Source organism: Pongo abelii, chromosome 5 (assembly GCF_028885655.2).
Source record: "Pongo abelii isolate AG06213 chromosome 5, NHGRI_mPonAbe1-v2.0_pri, whole genome shotgun sequence".
Classification (NCBI taxonomy): Eukaryota; Metazoa; Chordata; class Mammalia; order Primates; family Hominidae; genus Pongo; species Pongo abelii.
Genome location: NC_071990.2, coordinates 97,412,449 through 97,425,140, shown reverse-complemented (window position 1 = coordinate 97,425,140; position 12,692 = coordinate 97,412,449). Strand labels below are relative to the sequence as shown.

Genomic DNA, 12,692 nt, shown 5'->3' with positions numbered 1-12,692 from the left:
TAAGGAGCATCTAAATTGAAAAGGAAGTCAAATTGTCCTTATTTGCAAATAACAAGAGCTTTTATATAGAAAATCATAAAAGCTCCACCAAAAATCTCAGAACTGTTAAACAGATTCAGTAAAGTTGGAGGATACAAAAAAAAAAATACAAAAACCAGTAGCTTTTCTATACACCAAAAACAAACTAGTGAAAAAAAATCAAGAAACAAATTGCATTTATAATAGCTACAAAAAAAGCCATGTAGGAATAAATTTAACCAAGGAGGTGAAAGATCTCTACAATTAAAACTGCAAAACACTGATGAAAAAAATTGAAGACACAAAAAATGGAAAGATATCTCATGTTCATGAATTGTAGACATTAATATTGTAAAAAGACAATACTACTAAAAGTGATCTACCAATTCAATGCAATGCTATCAAAATACCAATGATGTTCTTCACAGAAACAGAAAAAAATCTCCTACAATTTATATGAAAGCACAAAAGACCCTGAATAGCCAAAGCAATCCTAAGCAAAATGAACAAAGCCAGAGAAATCATATTGTTGAACTTCAAAATATATTTCAAAACTATAGTAACCCAGATAGCATGATATTGGCATATAAATAGAGACATAGAACAATGGAACATAATAGAGAACCCAGAAATAAATTCACATATTTACAGCCAAATGATTTTCAACAAAGCTGCCAAGAACATTTAATGGGGAAGGAACAGTCTCTTTGAAAAATGATGCTGGGAAAACTGAATATTCATATGCAGGAAAATGAAACTGTATTTCTACCTCACATAACATGTAAAAATCAACTCAAAATGGATTAAAAACTTAAATATAAGACCTGAATATATGAAGCAACTAGAAGCAAACATAGGGGAAATACTTAAGGATATTGGTGTGAGCAAAGATTTCATGGATAAGACCTCAATAGCACAGACAACCAAAGCAAAAATAGACAAATGAAATTATGTCAAACTAAAGAGCTTGTGCACAGCAAAGGAAACAGTCAACAGAGTAAAAAGACAACCTGCAGGATAGGAGAAAGTATTTGCAAACTATTCATCTGACAAGAGTTTAATATTCGTAATATAAAATGAGCTCAATAGCAAATAAAAAATCACATTAGAAAGCAGACAAATAAGCTGAATAGACATCTCTCTAAAGAAGACATGCAAATGGCCAACAGGTAGGTACGAAAAATGGTCAATGTCATTAATCATCAGGGTAATGCAAATCAAAACCACAAGAAAATGTAATCTCACCCCAGTTAGAATGGCTATTACCAAAGAGACAAAAAAAAAAAAAAAATGCTGACAAGGATTTGGTGAAAAGCAAACTCTTATATGTTATTTGGAATATATACATATATATGCCCATTATGGAAAACAGTATGAAGGTTCCTCAAAAAATTAAAAATAGAACTACCATATGATCCAACAATCCCACTACTGGGTATATATCCAAAGGAAAGGAAATCAGTATGTTAAAGAGATATCTGTATTCCCATGTTTATTGCAGCACTACTCACAACACATAGCCAAGATATGAAATTACCTAAGTTTCCATCAATAGGTGAATGGATTAAAAAAAGTGCTATATATCCCAATGGAATATTATTTAGTTGTAAAAAAGAACAAATTTCTGTCATTCACGGCAACATGAATGAGCTTGGAGGACATTATTGTAAGTGAAATAAGCTAGACACAGAAAGATAAATACTGCATGTCCTCATGAATATGAAGAAGCTAAAAAAAAGTCAATCTCATAGAAGGAGAGAGCAGAATAGTGCTTACTGGAAGCAGAAAAGGGTAGGGGGAAGAAAGAGATAGCCAAAGGTAGGCTAAGAAATACAAAATACAGCTAGATAGGAGGAATAAGTTTGAGTGTTCTATAGCACTATAGGGTAACTATAATTAGCAATTTATTGTATATTTTTAAATAGCTAGAAGAGTGGATTTTAAATGTTCCCAACATAAAGAAATGAAAAATAAGGTAATAAATATGCTAATTACCCTGATTTGATCATTTGTTGTATACATGTATACAAATATCACATTGTACCTGATGGATATGTACAGTTATATGTCTATAGTAATAATAATAAAAGCAAAAAAGAAAAAATTTAAGAAGAAAAAAATCTGAGAAGTCATGTGACTTATGACATGTTACTTAAATTGTTTTATGAACTATTGTAAGAGATAATTAAACAAAATCAAGCTGAAGAACAAGCCCGAGAAGCATATTTCTCCACTCCACTTCCACACCACCATCTTTAGAGCATTATAATTGCAATGATATTGGAAAAATACAAAAAGGTATATTTTTAAATGTGAGGAGACAACCTGAATATATCAAAATAATCTACTCAGGATCCATTTGGTGAGTATTCCTTTGGCAAAATGAATATGCAATGGAATAGCTCAAAGCTTTGCTAAAAATCAAGTGAGATAAATTTAAGGTCCATTGGTGCTGGAAGTATAACCGAAGAATTTGAGAAGACAAAAAATAAAAATGACTACTGTTATTATTATTCTAATATAAAATTCTATAACACAGCTGTTTTAATTATATCTTTGAGGTAGGGAGGCAAACTCACTTGCCCTCATTCATAGAAAACTCAGTATGAATGACACTTCAAAACCTTGACTCTCGTCTCCACATCACACTATTGTTTTCAAACAGACTCTCTAGCTTTATTTATATAATGAACGTAAACCTTGTTGTTGACATATCCTAGTATGTTCTAATCAGGGTAATTAGCCCATGTGAAAGTTTAGACATATGGTGAGGATAAGGTAAATCCAAACCCATAAGAATGCTTTACTAGTTCATATAAAATACTAGGGTATGTCATCAATAAGCTTATTATTTATTTTTATTTTAAATGGAGTCTCCCTATGTTGCCCCGGCTGGTCTTGAACTCTGGGCTCAAGTGATCCCCACGACCTTGGCCTCCCAAAGCTAGGATTACAGAAGTGAACCACCATGCCTGGCCTTAAGCTGATTATTTTGCAGGGATTTGAGGCATGTTGGGCAAAAAGGAGTCCTCCTTCTCCTCCTCTTCCTCTACCTCTTTCTTCTCTTCCTCTCCTTCAATGAGCTTTCAGGGTACCAAAAAGTAACCAAGAAAAATGATGGTAATTGGAGAGGAAAAAGATAATTACAAGAACAAGGAAATGCAAGCTGGTTTAACTAATATCTGATTCAGAGCTTCCCATGCGAACCGAAGTATTCAGCTTTCATTTCTAAAGAGATCATGTTCCCTCGATTGAGAAAATAAAAACAGAGAAATTAAATATCTGTCTCTAAATATTCTCTAAATCTCTAAATATTCTAAACTCTTATTTGTAATATTATAGTAGAAAAGTGTACCCAGTCTTATGTAAGAAACACTAATTAATTTAGCTTTACTTAAAATGTTGGTAAGTGTAATAAAAATAAGAGGTAAATTTGTCAGTGAGGTGGTGTTATATTAAAACACAAATCTACTACTCTTGCTTAGGTAGAACAGTCCCAGATTTGGCAACTAATAATAATGTGAGAATAAATAGAACAAGTGTAGAAAACAGGCACTAGAGTTTACCTTCCCCTTAAAGCAATGTGTATTATGGCTTTAAGCATATATCATAACACATATGCTAAGAAATATCTTGTATGATACATATGTTTGCGATACTTATGTTAAATTTTAATCCATATGCTTTGCTAATAAAAATGCTAGTATTTACACATGATGGTATTGTGGATATAAAATGAGGGCTAAAATGGCTCAAGGATTTCCTTACATTTTATGTATGAGAGCTATGCATTTGTTAATAATTCTTTTTAGTTTCCAATTTTCTAAAGTCTGAAATGACAGCTGAGGAGCTGCATTTGGTTTTCAAATGAATGATAGGTACCAAAGAGGATATGACTAAAATAGTGAGAGAGAAAGCATTAACACATATGGGATGTATGCTTTTTGCCTGAATAACACTACCTCTGTTTCAAGAAGTAGCACTTTAGATTGATAGAGTCTATTATATATTTCTGTGGGCTGGAAACACAGATATTTTAATTTAACCTTAGAAAATTAAAGATTATGAATTTTTGTATGCCCACTTCTGGAAAGTAGGCAGATTTTTCTTGAAAATAGCAGGAATCTCATTAACTCCGTTTACTTAAAACCTGTAAGTGACTTCAAAATGTGCTCTTGAAATATAAATCTAGTCATAAAATATGCTCAGTGATAATGTTATTCATTCAAATAAATTAAGCCAAATAAAATCTCAAGAGCCCTCCTCTTCTTCCTCTTTTTACAACAATAAAGCTATACCCCACATTAAGACCATTAGAAAAACTCAAGAGGCAATTCCAAGGCGTTATCTGGCCCCTATGTTACCTCCACATGCAAGTTATAAGAATGAGAAATCTGAAAAGCTCAGCATATAAAATTTGATAACCTTTAGCTAAAATGGCTAAGAAACTTCAAAAGGCATACACTTTTGCCAAGCAAAAGTTTTCTTTTAAGCAGTTACTGGAAAGTTTATAAAAATTTCTCATCCTTAAAAAAAAATTAGAGAAGTCAAAATACCACAAAACAAAACAAAGGAAACAATTGGGGGAAAGAACTCACTTTGTCTTAAAGCCGTTTCTTCCTGTGATTTAAACAGTACGAAAGGAGAATATATGTTGATTATTTTTCCTCCAATCCACATGCGTGTCAACTCCAAAAGGAACAGAAAGTCACCAGCACCATCTGAAGATCCCTTCCAACTGCAGGCAGCTTTTTCAACTTTGCAGGAGAAAACAGAAGGGTCCCTGCATTTCCTCCAAGTCTTACACCATGTACATGACTCCTACTGGGATGAAAAAGCACTATTTGTCAATTTTTACTTAAAACTATGAGTAACAAATTCTCTGTAGGACATCCTTAAAGGGAAATTCTGCCAGGATTAGCATTCGAAGTATCTGGCTAAGCTCCAAAAAGTTTAAAATACACAATGTTCACACAGATGCATACACACTTGAGAAATTTCCACTAACTAGGCTAAATTAAGGGCATATTTATAAAAATAATACTCTAAAAGGATGATGTATTTTCTGTTTCCTCAATCTGTTTTTGGCTTTGTTTTCTGGTGGTGATCAGAACCCTTCTTTTAGGTTAGAAATGTCTGAACTGCTGAGCTTTTCTTTTGGACTTTGTCTCTTAGAATCTCCATTTGAGGCCATCTGGAAAGGGATGAGGTCCCACGCTCTTACCTGCAAAGCTATTGGTACCTTGAGGGATGGCCCCCTGGATTGTGGCCTCTATCACTCCCTTCTTGGGAAACTGGGGAACTCTGAGACATAAGTTTGAGTAGAATACTCAAGGTAGTTCCCTGCTCTCTGGACTTGCAGTGTGGACGCAGCCTTCCCTGCTCTGCCTGCTTCCTGGTGAGCTGGCCACAATTGTGATGTCACATCCATGGCTCTATGACTTCATAAAGCATAAACTCATTGAGTCTTTTGAAATCTTCAAAACACAAAAAGTAGACAGAGATGTCAAGAGTTGGATCTGAAGAAATTTTTGGATATTAAACCAATCCACAGTAGGTATCCTCAGTGGGGCACACTGATTCATAAAGCAAGTGACATTTTCTCTTAGAATCTCCATTTGAGGCCATTTCTTCAGTTTGGAAGGCAGGGTGAGAGAAGAAATTCTGCCTTAATTCCAGACTAAACTTAAACTGTCCTTGTTCTAACTGCTAAAGGAATGAAATGTTAATATCTTCTAAGGTCAAACTTGGGTATATACAGTCAAAGAACTTGAGCTAGAGAAATGCAGAGCCAGTTAACTGTATGTTTTGTTATTCACTTGACTTTAATGATTAAGACATTATGAAAATGAACATATGGCGACTAACAACAATAAATTTGGATTCAGCAAAAGGACACAAGTATATTTCATTAGTAATAGATTTTAATCCTTAGGACACCATTGCTAAACAGGTACTATCTGTATTTTCCTTGTTTTATGGGCAAGGAAAGCAGTCCTTGAGATGTAAAAGTGCCTGGGACCATCACCCTCTTTATTTGTTCCCATGCTTCCTGAGAGGGTAATCTACATCCACCAAGTCATTCCAAACCTACTAAATTCTGAGCCTCCTCCTGCCTCCCAACTTATTGCAATCTGTCTTTCACTTGAACCACTCCAAAAAAGCTTCATTAAGATCATATACAACCTTGATTAGCAACCCAAAGAGTATGGTCTTCAGTCTTACCAAAAAATTCTCATCCTCTGGCCATGTCTATTTCTTTCTGAAATTATCTTCCCTTGGTTTTGCTATGTTACACTCTTCTGATTTTCTGTTTGCTCTTAGCACCCTCACTTTCTCTCTATTCACCTCACTCTTCCCTAGAGCTTTATCTTCTGTTCAATATGCTTCTCTGCAGGCTTTCCATCATGTTCTTCATCAAAACAATGAACAATTATACAACATGACTTCCAAATGTATACTTTCATCTGATACCACTCTTCAAGGTTCCAGACCTGTATCCCGCTATCTATTAGAAAACCTTGTCTAGGGGTCCCCAGCCATCTCAAACTCAACAGTCCCAAATATCCTTATTGTCTTCTCCCCATTCCAAACTTGTTAGTTTGCTGTATTTCCTACTTCAGGGAATGGCACAATCATCCACCCCTTATGTTAGAGTATTCCCTTTCCTCATCTATTCTCCACCATCCCCATCATTGTCCACCATCTGTAGGTTCTAATTTGTTAAATGATCTTTCTCAAATTTATCCTCATCCCTGCATTCCATGTCTCACATGTCTCACTCAGATTATTCTGTCAGCCATAAAATAACTGGCATCTGCCTCAGCCTGATCCCTTTCTATCCTTCTCTATAGAACAAAATTATTTTTAAAAAAGTTTATCAAATTATAAAATACATGCTTCTTGTAGATAATCTGGAACAGAAACTGAAAAACATATAAAGAAAATGTAAAATGTAAAATGATTTGCAATCCAAGACAGCCCAGACCAAATCTTTGTGTACCTCTTTAGACTTTGTATCATTCATATATTAATGATACAGAGAAATGCTAACATTTTTTGTAAATATATTGCATAACATAGTTATGCAATAACTATTTTCTAACTATAATATATTTAGTTAGAAAACCAAGACCACTTGTAGAAAGTGCGAGATATTTTTCTTTTCCATTGCTAGGTTTATGGTTGAGGCCCCTATAACAAAAGGCAAATTAATAAAAGTATATAAATTATTTAATGTAAGTTTTTATGGGACATGGGAGCCTTTCAGAAATGAAGACTCAAAGCAAGAGATAAACGTGTGTATTTTTATGCTTAGATTTGATGAAGAGTGGATAGTCATGGAAAAGTATGACTGGACAAAGGGGATATAGTCTAATGATTATACACTTGGGGGAACTTAGCAAGGCCTGCTTGTTTAGACTCTTCTTTGTGTTCCTTTCTTCCAGGCATAGTGAGGCCTCTTGAATGAGGGTCTTATGACCTGCCTCGGGACAGAAGGGTAAAGGGAAGGTGGGAATGACCTTCCTGCTTCTGGAGTTTTCTCAAACACCAACGTGCCATATTTTAGCATAGTGCATCCTGAACCCCATTATAGATCTGTATCCTTGTTTTCACTTAATATACTGTAATTTTCCAAGCCAATAAAATATTTTTTATTTTATTATTATACTTCAAGTTCTGGGGTACATGTGCACAACATAAAGGTTTGTTACATATGTATACATGTACCATGTTGGTTTGCTGCACCCATCAACTCGTCATTTACATTAGATATTTCTCCTAATACTATCCCTCCTCCAGCCCCTCACCCTCCAACAGGCCCCAGTATGTGATGTTCCCCTCCCTGTGTCCATGTGTTCTCATTGTTCAACTCCCATTTAGCAGTGAGAACATGTGGTGTTTGGTTTTCTCTTCTTGTGTTACTTTGCTGAGAATGATGGTTTCCAGCTTCATCCATGTCCCTGCAAAGGACACAAACTCATCCTTTTTTATGGCTGCATAGTATTCCATGGTGTAGATGTGCCACATTTTCTTTATCCAGTCTATCACTGATGGGCAAGCCAAAAAAATATTTTTAAAGTGGCTATAACAAATAGTTGCGATATAATAAAATACATAATGGAATAGCTCTCCTTTTTTTTCTCTCTGTTTTCAACACCAAAAGATACACTCAGCATTTATAACATACAAATCACAGGACTGAGATTAAGATTGAAAAGAGGAAAGAAGAAAAATCTAGAACATTGACTTTAAGTACATTTACATTTATTAGGTTGTATTTAAACAACTATATGTTCTATGTGTCATGTCTTCAAGTTCTTACCCAACTCTGAAGGCTGTATGATAGAATTAGGTTAAAGACTGCATTTTAGATGAGTAAAGACAGGCTCAGTAGTAAAACAGTTTGACAAAGCACTTTTACTTCTTTACATTGAATAACACAAAACATGAGACAACCTTTGAGACTTTTGTCTTAGGTTGACTAATCAGATCAAAGTTTTTCTTTGGCAGACTAGTATCTGAATAGACTACTTCAGAGCCAAGATTGGCCTGTTTCTGTGCAAGATAAGGTGTCCATGTTCCTCTCTACTAGAGGCTGGGAAAAAAGACTCATATACATTTTTTAGTCATTTTAACTTCTCAGAAAAGGAAGACATTAATTTCACAAATAATATGTACATTTTAAATAATTTTGGTAAATTGCCAAATTGCTTTCCAGAACATAATTTTTTTTAGAAGACAAATCTAATTACTCAATTTCCCTGGTTAGTTGAATCTTTTAAAGGCTTCCGTGTTTTTGAGATAGTGGTTGAACTTTGTAGCTTAGTGTTTAAGGCATTTCACAATCCCCCTATTCTCTCTACTTTATCTTACACTACTTCCCCAGATCAGTTATCATATTTCTCAGACTTCTTGGCTCCCCACATCTCATTATTTCATTCTAATTAGCATCATAGTACTTCTGTACCTCCTTTTCTCTGCTTCAGTATGCTCTTCTTCCCTTCTCTCATTTTCACCAAGGCTAATCCTTCTTTTTTTCTCTCTGGACTCTTGGTTCAGTTGTCATTTCCAGCCTCCCCATTGTGCAACAGAGTCTAAATTTCTTGTCACAACACCCTCTGTGTACCTCTACCAAGACACTATATTTAACTGTAATTATTGACTCGTTATTTCTTTGAAAGTAAAATATACCTTTAAAGTTGATATGTGCCTTCCTAGTATTTAGCTGTCATACACGATCCAGTAAATTAGGCCAAGTCCATAAATTCACCATGTTCTCCGTTTCTTCCATTTCACCATCAATGTAATCCTCTTTCCTGCTCCTTAAAACAAACACCCAGATTGTCTTACTACTAATCACTTAAGAGAAATAGAGATGCAACTAGGGGCAAGTTTGATAAAACAAATAATACAACACTGGGAACTTATAAACATTGAATACATGTTTACGGTGGTTATTCCTTCTTTTTTATGATGTAAGTGGAATACAAATTGTTTTTCTGAAAGCCTGAAAGTCAGTTTCATTCTTAGATGGTTTGAAAGAAGTCTCTTCTGGATCTGTTTATTCTGTTGTACGCTTAGTAGGGTCCTCAAGATAGAGCAACTTGTGTGAATTTGCAGGTCATTTAAATAGCCACTTGAAGAGCGCTCCCAGATTTGTGTGGAAAATGTACACCCCGGGGGAGTTTTTTTGTGTGCTTTTATTACATCTCCCATGTATTGGGGGAAATTCTTCATTGGTCTTAGTGAAAGAAAGTAAATCTTCCATCCTCCTACTCCCTCCCAACTCACATCAGTTAGTTCTTGATAGAAAAAATCCCATTTGTCTCTGTGAAATGGTTTGGCTGTGCCTCCACCCAAATCTCATCTTGAATTGGAACTCCCACATTTCCCATGTGTCATGAGAGGAACCTGGTGGGAGGCGATTGAAATATGGGGGCAGGTCTTTTCTGTGCTGTTCCCGTGATAGTGAATGAGTTTCACGAGATCTGATGGTTTTAAAAAGGGGCGTTTCCCTGCACAAATTCTCTTGTCTGCCGCCATGTGAGATGTGCCTTTCACCTTCTGCCATGATTGTGAGGCCTCCCGAGCCATGTGGAACTGTAAGTCCAATAAACCTCTTTCTTTTGTAAATTGCCCAGTCTTGGGTATGTCTTTATCAGCAGCATGAAAATGGTAAATTAGTACCAGTAGAGTTGGGTGCAGCTGAAAAAATACCTGAAAATGTGGAAGTGACTTTGGAACTGGGTAGCAGGCAGAGGTTGGAACAGTTTGGAGGGCTCAGAAGAAGACAGGAAAATGTGGGAAAGTTTGAAACTTCGTAGAGACTTGAATAGCTTTGCCCAAAATGCTGAGAGCAATATGGACAATAAAGTCCAGGTTGAGGTGATCTCAGATGGAGATAAGGAACTTGTTGGGAACTGGAGCAAAGGTGACTCTTGTTATGTTTTAGCAAAGAAACTGGCGGCATTTCTCCCCTGCCCTAGAGATCTGTGCAACTTTGAACTTGAGAGAGATGATTTAGGGTATCTGGTGGAAGAAATTTCTAAGCAGCAAGGCATTCAAGGTGACTTGGGTGCTATTAAAGACATTCAGTTTTATAAGGGAAGCAGAGCATAAAGGTTTGGAAAATTTGCAGCCTGACAATGTGATAGAAAAGAAAAACCCATTTTCTGAGGAGAAACTCAAGCCAGCTGCAGAAATTTGCATAAGTAACAGGGAACCAAATGTTAAATCACCAAGACAATGGGGGAAAATGTCTCCATGGCGTATCAGAGATCTTCACGGCAGCCTCTCCCATCTCAGGCCCAGAGGCCTAGGAGAAAATGGTTTCGTGGGCCAGGTCCACGTGCTGTGTGCAGCCTAGGGACTTGGTGCCCTGCATCCCAACCACTCCAATCGTGGCTTCAGAGGTTGCAAGCCCAAGCCTTGGCAGCTTCCACGTGGTGTTGAGTCTGCGAGTGCACGGAAGTCAAGAATTGAGGTTTGGAAACCTCTGCCTGTATTTCAGAAGATGTATGGAAACATCTGGATGCCCCTGCAGACGTTTGCTGCAGGATCCTCATGGAGAACCTCTGCTAGAGCAGTGCAGAAGGGAAATGTGGGGTGGGAGCCCCCACACAGAGTCCCTACTGGGGCACTGTCTAGTGGAGCTCTGAGAAGAGGGCCTCTGTCCTCCAGACCCCAGAATGGTAGATCCACTGACAGCTTGCACCATGTGCCTGGAAATGCTGCACTCAATGCCAGCCCATGAAGGCAGCCAGGAGGAGACTGTACCCTGCAACGCCACAGAGGGGGAGCTGCCCAAGACCATGGGAACTCACCTCTAGCATCAGTGTGACTCAGATGCAAAACATGGAGTCAAAGGGAGCATTAAGATTTGACTGCCTGCTGGACTTTGACATAGGGATTGTAGCCCCTTTGTTTTGGCCAATTTATCCCATTTGGAATGGCTGTATTTACCCAATGCCTGTACCCCCATTGTATTTAGGAAGTAACTAACTTGCTTTTGATTTTATAGCTTCATGGGAGGAAGAGACTTAACTTGTCTCAGATGAGACATTGGACTGTGGACTTTTGAGTTAATGCTAAAATGAATTAAGATTTTGGGGACTGTCGGGAAGGCATGATTGACTGGTTTTGAAATGTGAGGACATGAGATTTGGGAGGGGCCAGGGATGGAACGATATGTTTTGGCTGTGTCCCCATTCAAATCTCATCTTGAATTCTGACTCCCACAATTTCTACGTGTCATGGGCAGGGTGGGAGGTGATTGATTGAATTATGGGGGCAGGTCTTTCCTGCTCTGTTCTCGTGATAGTGAATGAGTCTCATGAGATCTGATGAATTTAAAAGGGGGAGTTTCCCTGCACAAGCTCCTCTTCCCTTGTCTGGCATCATGTGAGACATTGCCTTTCACCTTCTGCCATGATTGTGAGGCCTCTCCAGCCACATGGAAATTTAAGTCCAATAAACCTCTTTCTTTTGTAAGTTGCCCAGTCTCAGGTATGTTTTTATTAGCAGCATGAAAACGGACTAATACCCTCTGGTTCTAGTGGCATTTCTGAGGAAGGAATGAACTATTCCTTTTCAATCTGATTCCAGCTTCAGATCACCATTGCACCCTGACCTTATCCATGGTGCTTTTTGGTCTAACTAAAGCATTTCTCTAATAAAAGTTCAAGATGGCTCTACATTCAGGTTAAGCAACTATTACATTTATTGTCCTAATTTAGCATCAAGGTCTTTTTACAAAATACACTGTGATTTTGATCCTATATGCCACTCTTCATCGGATCTTTCTGATGGCCAAGAGTTTCCTTAACTCCTGAAAAGCATATAAGTCTAGAGCTGGAACACATGAACATGAATACCTGAGCACATTTTCCAATATTTCTACCCTGACTGCAATAGCAGGAATTAGCATATGCAAGAATACAGCTACACATTTGCTGAAATCTAGTTAATTGAGAAATAATTTACTAAGATAAAATGGTTCGAGAATGGCAAACTCTCAAGGAATGAAAGACACTGAGAGCTCTGGAAATATTTTTGTGTAAGAAAAATAAAATCCTTTAATAATGTTCAAAATGAGAATTCAAAATGTATATATATAAAATATATGCACCAATTAATCTTTGTGTTAATAGAAGCTTCAAAGTACTATAAAA

General features: G+C 36.8%; 1 protein-coding gene across 2 annotated transcripts in view; it reads right to left on the bottom strand.

Annotated features, from left to right (window-relative positions):
* FHL5 (four and a half LIM domains 5) overlaps positions 1-5,470 on the bottom strand; it is a 59,186-nt gene extending 53,716 nt beyond the window's left edge. Inside the window, exons 1-2 of one of the 2 annotated variants that reach the window (XM_054557894.2) lie at positions 5,243-5,470; positions 4,617-4,839 (exon numbers count right to left, since the gene is read on the bottom strand). The gene's annotated coding sequence lies outside the window, so the exon portion shown is untranslated. Of the gene's footprint in view, positions 1-4,616; positions 4,843-5,242 lie in introns of both variants that reach the window. The other variant, XM_054557895.1, reaches the window with a different exon arrangement.
* Positions 5,471-12,692: the final 7,222 nt, after the last annotated feature.